Source organism: Corvus brachyrhynchos, unplaced genomic scaffold (assembly GCF_000691975.1).
Source record: "Corvus brachyrhynchos isolate BGI_N302 unplaced genomic scaffold, ASM69197v1 scaffold175, whole genome shotgun sequence".
In the NCBI taxonomy this organism is placed as follows: domain Eukaryota; kingdom Metazoa; phylum Chordata; class Aves; order Passeriformes; family Corvidae; genus Corvus; species Corvus brachyrhynchos.
The window spans coordinates 7056034-7064349 of record NW_008238448.1 but is presented as its reverse complement, the minus strand read 5'-3'; the positions used below and the strand labels follow the sequence as shown (position 1 = coordinate 7064349).

The 8316-nt window shown below is 44.0% G+C and overlaps 1 long non-coding RNA gene across 4 annotated transcripts in view; it reads right to left on the bottom strand.

The window, feature by feature from the left end:
• The window catches only part of LOC108447299, a 65766-nt gene that overhangs the window by 36301 nt on the left and 21149 nt on the right, over nucleotides 1-8316 (bottom strand). The window lies entirely within an intron of this gene.

Sequence of the window (8316 nt, the reverse complement as noted above, 5' to 3'; positions counted from 1 at the left end):
CTGCTTGCTCTTTCAAAGATTTATCGAGGATTTTCTGCTTCTAAGAAAATGCCACCTGTGGCAGCCCTTTCGCCCAAGGCTTCACAGCTCCCTACACTCAGAGAGGGCAAAGGTATGATGACAAACACATAGCACATGCCTAGCCCAAAGCTTCTATGCAACCTCATGTGCTAATCACAGTAGTCAACTCTAATAAGAGATTTGTCCAAAGACTTCCAGTAAAGTGCTGGTGTTATTACAGGAAGAGGACCCACTGCTGTTGATCACTCAACACTTGATAAATATTAACATAAACTGTGCATACACACCCCCACAAGCCCCTCTTTGTATATGACTATGAAAAGTCTAGAGAGGATGAAGTGCCTCAGGTACAGAAAGAGCCTGGCTGAGCCAAGAAGAGGATCCACACGCTAGCTGCCATTTGATCGCTCAGCGTCCCAAGCCCCTTTTCTAACATCCCACTGGCCAGTGTTATCTGAGTAAATCTAGGGTGAAAGCAGCAGGCATGGCTCCCACACCTGACACAAATTTACAGCTGAATAGGTAAAAAGAACACAACAAAATAAAAAATTTTGCTTGCAAACTTTCAAAAACTGAGTTAAAGGCTCTTTGAGAAAGGAGGCACAAACACCCACCATGATGACTGTGGCCAGGGAAAACAAAGAAGCATGGAGACAAGTCTCTGTGTTCTGCCTAGGTGTCCTAACATGGCTGGCTTAACATAAAGTGCGAAAGCCTTTCTTCATGCATGGGCTGCAGCCCAGAACTGTCTCCCCACGTGTATGCATATTTTTCCAGCTGAATGCCCTAGACACTCAGTATTGAGTCACACACACTTAACTCCATCCACCTGCAATGGGATTTACTTTATGTGGCATGACACAGCTTCAGAAGAAGGGTGCTACAAGTCATGCTCCCCACGCCGTGCCCCAGCACACCCTTTCCCCTGTGGCTGCAGCTTAGTTCAGTTTTGAGGCACATTGGTTTCCTTTCTGAAAGCAAAATCCTCCTGTGAACATACAGTATGATGGGCATGCTTAAAAACACCTCCTAGACTGACAGTCCCAGGGAAAAACAACATGTCTGGATATCGTATGGGACGAGGCATAAGAGATGCTAAACTGTTCCCTCAGCAGTGCATGGCAAAAGAGCTTCATGGCCTGAGCTGCAGTCCAGCTCCAAGAGCCACAGAGGTGCAGAAACCTGAGCAGGCATCTCAAGTCCCCAACTCTGGCCTCAAGCAAAGACATTAGGTTCTGGACCTTTAAAAGCAGTGTTTTGGAACATAAATATACAGATAGGGGGTTTTTATCAAGATATAAATTTTTCTTAGAGTGGTTACTTTGTTCTTTTATTATCTGTACATGAACTATGCAGGGCATTTGTTTAGGATCTGTAAAAATCTGTTTCCCATAAGCAGCTTGGCATTCTGTCTTTACTAACTACAACATTCATTGAGAATGAAAACATTGTACTATCAAACTTTGAGAGAAAACATTGTACTATCAAAAAGAATCATTATTACTTTAACTTTATCACACTGGGTGATTACAACTGAGATAATTAGAGGCTAATTCAAGAGGAACTGAAGGGGAAGTGTAAGCAGAGCTAGAAGTTAATCAGAAAGTGCCTGTATTTGAATCAGGAGTGCACAGAGTTTGATTTCTAGCAGATTTTTGCAACTTGAACAGGCATAAGAAGGAAAAACAACATAGAAGAATAAGGGGGAGAGAGGAGTGGTGAATGCAGCCTGGAGAAGAGCATGTTTGACCTGCTGGGCAGAAGAGACCTTCTGCAGGCATGAGCCTCCTGGCTCAGACAGCGTGCTGCCCTCTCCCTCCAAAAAACCCAGTGTGAGTTCAGCCCCAGGACAAGCAGACCCTGAGTAACTCCACACAGAGTGTGTTGAAACAGGCTTTGCCCACCAGTGCTTCAAGGTGGGAGCAAGTGGCAGAGGCCTTTAGGAGGAGCTGGAGGAGGGACCCTGCCCTTGGCTGTGGGGATGAGTTGGAGTGAAGCAGTAAGGCAGGCAGATCATAATCTTGCTAGTGGGAAAGTTTTTTAAAAATAATAACTTAAAAAATTATTTTTAAAAATTAAGAAAAAAGTACAAGGAGAAGAAAAAAGAAAAATACAGCTCTGACCTTTATATTAGGGGAAGATAATAACTCTAGGGCACAGATGGGGTCATCCAAATGAGAGCAATACCTGTTGGAGGGCAGGTTAGATACCCAAGCTCTTTCCAGAACACATCACAGGAGGGCGTGGGAGCAACCTTTTTCAAGCTCCCTCACCATGTATGTCCAGAGAGCATGCTGCCTTGTCTAGATTCTGAAGCAAACCCTCACCACCACCTCTCCAGGGAGAAAGAGGGACACATCAGCCCATGCCACATGAGTCAAGCTGTGCTGCCTCCAGCATCCTTTGCAGCTCAAGCCTCTCCTCATAGATGTAGCTCTTGGCATAACCCACCACAAATATCCTGCTACGGCAGCTCCTGTGCCACCACTCGTAATTGTTACTGCGCCAGCATGAGATACAGCAGGGACTAATTCCTGGAATTCTTGCTTGCTATTGAACAGACCCCTTAGAAACTCTTACTGCTGACCTTTGCAGAGGAGTCCCCCTACTTCTGCAGGGACTCTCTGAACCTGTGGAGGAGAGGAGGGCTCTGAAGGCACAGATGGCACAGCAGAAAGCATCACAAGGTGAGCTGGGTTTCACAGCGAACAGGGGATGCAGGACCATTTTTTCTGCCTCACTGTGTATTAGCAAATGCTTGGTAGTATATTTTTTTCCACCACGGCCCTCTCAGAAAATCTTAATGGATTGTTTGCTTTGCCAGAATACCATAAAACAGGTCAGCGTGTGAAATAAGCCATCACCAATAAAAACACTCTTATGAGAGGATAATGGAAATTTATGGTAGGGCTTTGGCTTGTATGGCAGTGCAGCTAAGAGAAGAATTAAAATGGAAAAAACAGTGCTTGGTACTCCGAACGAGTGATTAAGGCACTTCTTGACCCCGGTCACTTCCCCAGATAGTATTTCAGAAGGGGTTGAGTCTAGCAGCATTGGTGCCTCAGCTAAGGGAGGGTGACCCTTGCCTGCTGTCCATCATCCCAGACTCCGCCCCAGGAACAGCATTCCCATCTTGTATTGGCATCTTGTATACCATCAGGTATTCTCCCAGTTACTGACCAAAGCTAATTGAAAGACAGAACATCCTTGTTTCCATTGCAAGGAGATTCAGAAATAGACTTAAACAGGGGGGGAATCAGGGACTCACTGCTTATAGACCCAAGCCCCAGTAGTCTCCTTTCTCCAGAACAAGAGCCTTCCCATGCATATCTGCTGTGACAGACCTGTGACATGGGATTTTGCCAACTGCTTGACATTGCCTAAAAGACAAAAAGAGCAAGGGCATGGACTGACACACAAGCACTAGACACACTAATGTCTGGCAACTAACCCAGCTCCATTTTCCTGCTTCCTGTTTAATAGGCCCTTTAGGGAAGTTTGCTGCTGATCTATGCTAGAAAATTACTCATATAATTGAAACATCAGTGTAATACTGTTTCCCCAGTATAACTTTTTCTTTGCAAATTTCTGGATGCAATTATCCCTTGTGACTAACAAAAACAATGGCTTAATCAAAAATATACGGTTAGAAATGTCATTTTATGATTAAATATAAAATGCTTGTTGTCTCAGCATTTCACGTCAAATGGACTATCCTTCCTGGGAGCATCCAAAGGAACTTGAGGAGTAGAAACAGGGTAGGAATGACAGGAGCTAATTATCCTTTCCTCGGGAATTTTGATGAATAAGTATTTCAAATCTGACCTTCATGACAGTCCTCAGATGCTTCTGAGAGTTTCAGAATCATCTGAAGGTACCTTCAAACCCACCAGAAATTCAGAACATGAGCCTCCGCGTGATACAGGTCTAGTGGCACCTCAGCCCCACTGCCATCCTTGTTCCCCATCCCCTCTCCACATGAGCAGGAGCTGGGCTACAGAATAACCAAGGCAGCTGCTTGGCATTTGTCCTCTGGGGGATGGCAGTTCACAGAAAGACTATTCTGTAAAGGTTTGATTGGACTATTTTCATTTTGCAATTTTTTTATGAAACCCACTTGATTTTATAGATCTCTCTGTACGTATACCAAAATTTTTACATACACAGAAATGTAAAGGCAATGAGGAAAAGGAGAGTGAATACTGAGTTTTGAATCCCTATAAAATCCCCAAATTGCTCATTTTTAAACCCTTGTATCATACTAAAATGAATAAAAATGCTTTACAGTCACACTAGCTGAGAAATAAGAGTTACTTGCAAAACATGAGACTCAATACTTTTCAAAACTCTGCACAAGTTCACCAAAAAACAACCATAACATGCTAAGAATTTCTTTTCAACTAGTGGTCAAACAATCTCAGGAAGTGGCCTAAAAATTGAAAGGTCTGGTACTCAGCTGTTAGCATCAAGCATCAGAGTCCTGAGCTCATAAAATGAACAAATCCTGCTGTTCCCGTCTACATGAAAGAGCATTCAATACGAGTAACATAATATTGTGCATATTCACTGAAACGGAAGAGAATTCCCACATTACATCATCAAAATGTTTATTTTTATTAATTTAGAGATTTTAAATATAATTCACAAATATTAAGATACCAAAAGAAAATTTAAAAACTGCTACACCTCTAAATAAAAATAGCTGTTTTGAATCCTCTGTGAGATCACCAGGAGCTACACATCTGAAGTGATGTTCTTTCCTTGCAACAAGCCAAGGCAGAACTAGACTACATGGGAACCACCAGAAAACTTGGATCCCAGTTCTCATGTCCACTCAAAAGTGGCTCCTGTGTTTGCAAGAGGGCAAAGCTGTCTCCTAGCTCTGAACACCACAGAGGAAGCCCAGACACACCCTGAAACTTTACAGCAGATGCCTTCCTTTAAAGTACCATGCAGCATATTCACTTTGGGTTTTGAATTATTTACTACCAATACAGCTTAGTTGTACTAAAGTTGAAATCAACATACTACAAGTATTGAAGCAATTTTGGTCTTTCATTAGTCTTCAGACAACATCACTGTAAGCATTGGCACCAGCTTCAGTATAAGCAGAATGCATATTTCTATATGTACTCTAAATTAAATATGTATGAAAGCCTGAGAACCACAATGACAATTACTGCACCTTGGAACGAGACTTGGAATATTTCGTCTGGCAGAGTTCAAAAGACTTTTCAGCTGGGAGCAGCTGTAGCTTGGTTAGCACAAGAATGGATTGATTGCAATTCATAACTTGGAATATGGATTAATGCAATATTCATGGAAAACTGCGTGTGCAGAGCTCCATATGGCTGGTGAAGCTCTGAAAGCATTTTGCTTCAGGGAAAAATCATGTCACCAGAATGCATTTGCCTTTACTGTGTCCAAGTTAGGAAGGAAGGAAGCTATTTTCCTTGCTTAGCTGGAATGCAGATTGTAGAGTCTAAAACTCCCTTCACCCCTACCCAAGGAAGCTGGAAGAGACCTCTGTTCCTAAACCAGGAGGCTGGGTTTGACTGCCTCCTTATTTGCGCCCTGCAGACCACAAGATGCATTAGCTCTATCTAGAACATCCTAACAAATCCTCTACGGTGACTCTCAAGATCAGACTCTGCCAATACAGACAACAATCAGGACCTATTCACAGTCCAGGTGGACTCTTGACAGTAAAAAGGCCACCACAGACCAAGCACACCTGTCTGCTTTGTACAGTATAAATAAACACTTTGGCTACTGAATAAGACACTGCAGCACTCACCGTTTTCTATCAAAGACTGAAGAGAGCATTACAACCTTCCTTATGCTGTGTACCAGGGAAGCCAGCCAAACTCCCACAATTAGTTGTTTGGCATCTGCTTTCTTGTTCTGGTGCTATTGAAGATCATAAAGTCAAGACTGAACAACGTATCTGGCAGGTCTCAGCTGGGGAGTCAAAACAGGGGGACAAAAAAAGATGTGGTGTCAAATTGTTCTCCTAGCTGGGTCCCCATCCTTCACATGGCTTTGTTTCAAAGCACTTCAGGAAAATATTTTTTAAAAAGTAGGAATTGTCTTAGATCACAGAATGGTTGCTGTTGGAAGAGACCTCTGGAGGTCACCTTGTCCAACCCCACTGCTCAAATAGGGCCACCTGGAGCTGATTGCCCATGGCCATGTCCAGTATATTTTGAATACCTCTAAGGATAGAGACTTCACAGCCTCTTTGGGCAAACTCTGCCAGTGCTCATTCATTCTCACAATAGAAGAGTTCCTTTTTATGTTCACACAGCACCTCCTGTGTTCAGTTTGTGACCATTGCCTCTAGTCCTGTCACTCAGCACCACTGGAAAAAGCCTGTCTCTGTGTTCTACGGACTTTCCCTTCAGTATTGATCTCTTCTCCAGGCTGAAGAATGGTAGCTCTTTCAGCCATTTCTCACAGGAGGAGAGTTCCAGTTCTTTCATCATCTTCATGATCCTTTGCTGGACTCTCTTCGGTGTGTCCATGTCTCTTTTGGACAAGGGAGCCCAGAGCTGGACACAGCACTCATGGTGAGCCCTAAGCAGTGTTGAGTAGAGAAGGATCACCCCTTTGACCTGCTGGCAATACCTCTCCCAATAAGCCTGGAGTACATTTCGTTGTCTTTGCCACAAGCACACATTGACAGCTCCCCAGGCCAGCCCACAGCATGTACCAGTTCCCAGGGGGTTTCCTCCCCAGGGCAGGTAGTTGCATTTCCCCTGGCTGAACTTCGTGAGGTTCCTGGGTAAAAGATTCTGTGCAAAGATGCTGCTGTTGGAAGGAGTAACCCTCTCTTACTTTGCAGATTTGGGTCACTCTGGTTGGCTTCATGCACAGGAATTGTTCTTCTTCCAGTAGGCTGAAATACTGCAGCTGCACTAATACACAAGGCACGCATTTTACATTTGAAGTAAATAATATTCTACTGAAAAGGAATATACTCCTGCAGGATGACCTTGCAAAAAAAGTCAGAGGGGAATTCCTTAAACTTATATGTTTTCATACAGGTAAAACAGGCCAGGATGCTGAAGCATGATGCAGGTTATCCCCCTTGTCTTGGGGTGACTTTATGATGTGTATCCGATATCGCTGCCCTATGCCTAGGAATTAATTTTGTGCCTTTCTATGCCTTTAAACTGAGCCGGGGTGCCTCTAAACTGAACCTGAGGGGGGAAGGAAAAACTGAGCAAAACTTCTTCAAAGCAGTTTGCAGCTTGTTCAAGGGCACACAGAGACAGAGATGGCTCTCTGCATTCAGCTGCGGCAGGAGAGCGAGAGCAGAGGGAAGCACCAGGCTTGCTTTCTTTCCAGCCAGCTTTCCAACAGTTTTTCAGCTCCTTTTCCTCCGGAGAGCTGAACCTTTGTTTTCCTGGGACTTCGTTTTTTCTTTCCCTTTTCTCTGCTGGACTGTTTCAACATCAGAATACATCGGGAGGAATTTTCACCGTGGCCTTGGCCCTGGAGGTGGGCCCACCACCCCGTCCCAGCTCCAGGGAGGGGGAGAGAGATCTACAGAAGGACTCTGAAATTTCCCCAGGTTTTCTCTCTACAGTGAGAGGTTTTATTATTTAGCATCATTATCCCTTTTCCTGTGTGTTTGTTCAATAAATAGTTTTTATCTCTTTCACTTTCCTTCGAGGAAAAAGGTTTTTTTCCCAAACCTGGTGGGGGAGGGGTGGTTATAGCCTGCCTTCTCTCAGAGGATGTATTTCTAAATTTGGCCAAACCAGCACACCCCTCACCCTGTAGAGATCACAATTAGAAATGTCTTTGGGAGGTAATGCTTGAGCAGACAGACCACCTCCTGCTGCTCAGCAGGGGATGCTGCTCTGCAGCACCTGCAGCTCACTCCATGCTGGCACATGCACAAACCAGGAATCTCAGCCCTTCCAAGAGACATCCACCTGCAAAGCAAAATAAGAGGAAAGTCAGGGAGACACCCAATGCACTTTCCAGGCATGTATTTGTGGGGAGATAGTTTACAAAACTACAGCCTATTTGAAAATGTGGCCTAGGTCCCATATATTCATTTCTGTGAGAAGCATTGTGCTGAACACACTTTCAAAGACTTATTATAGACATTATACTTCCCAGTGGGCAATCCCTTTTAATGACTTGACTTCCCTTTGCACTACTGAGACTTGTTTTTTCCCTAGACTGGTTTCACAGGACACATGGTACACTTTTACATCTTTCCCTGGTGTAATTTAATCTCTTCCTACTTTTCTGTACTATCTGATGAAGTGGTAGCACACT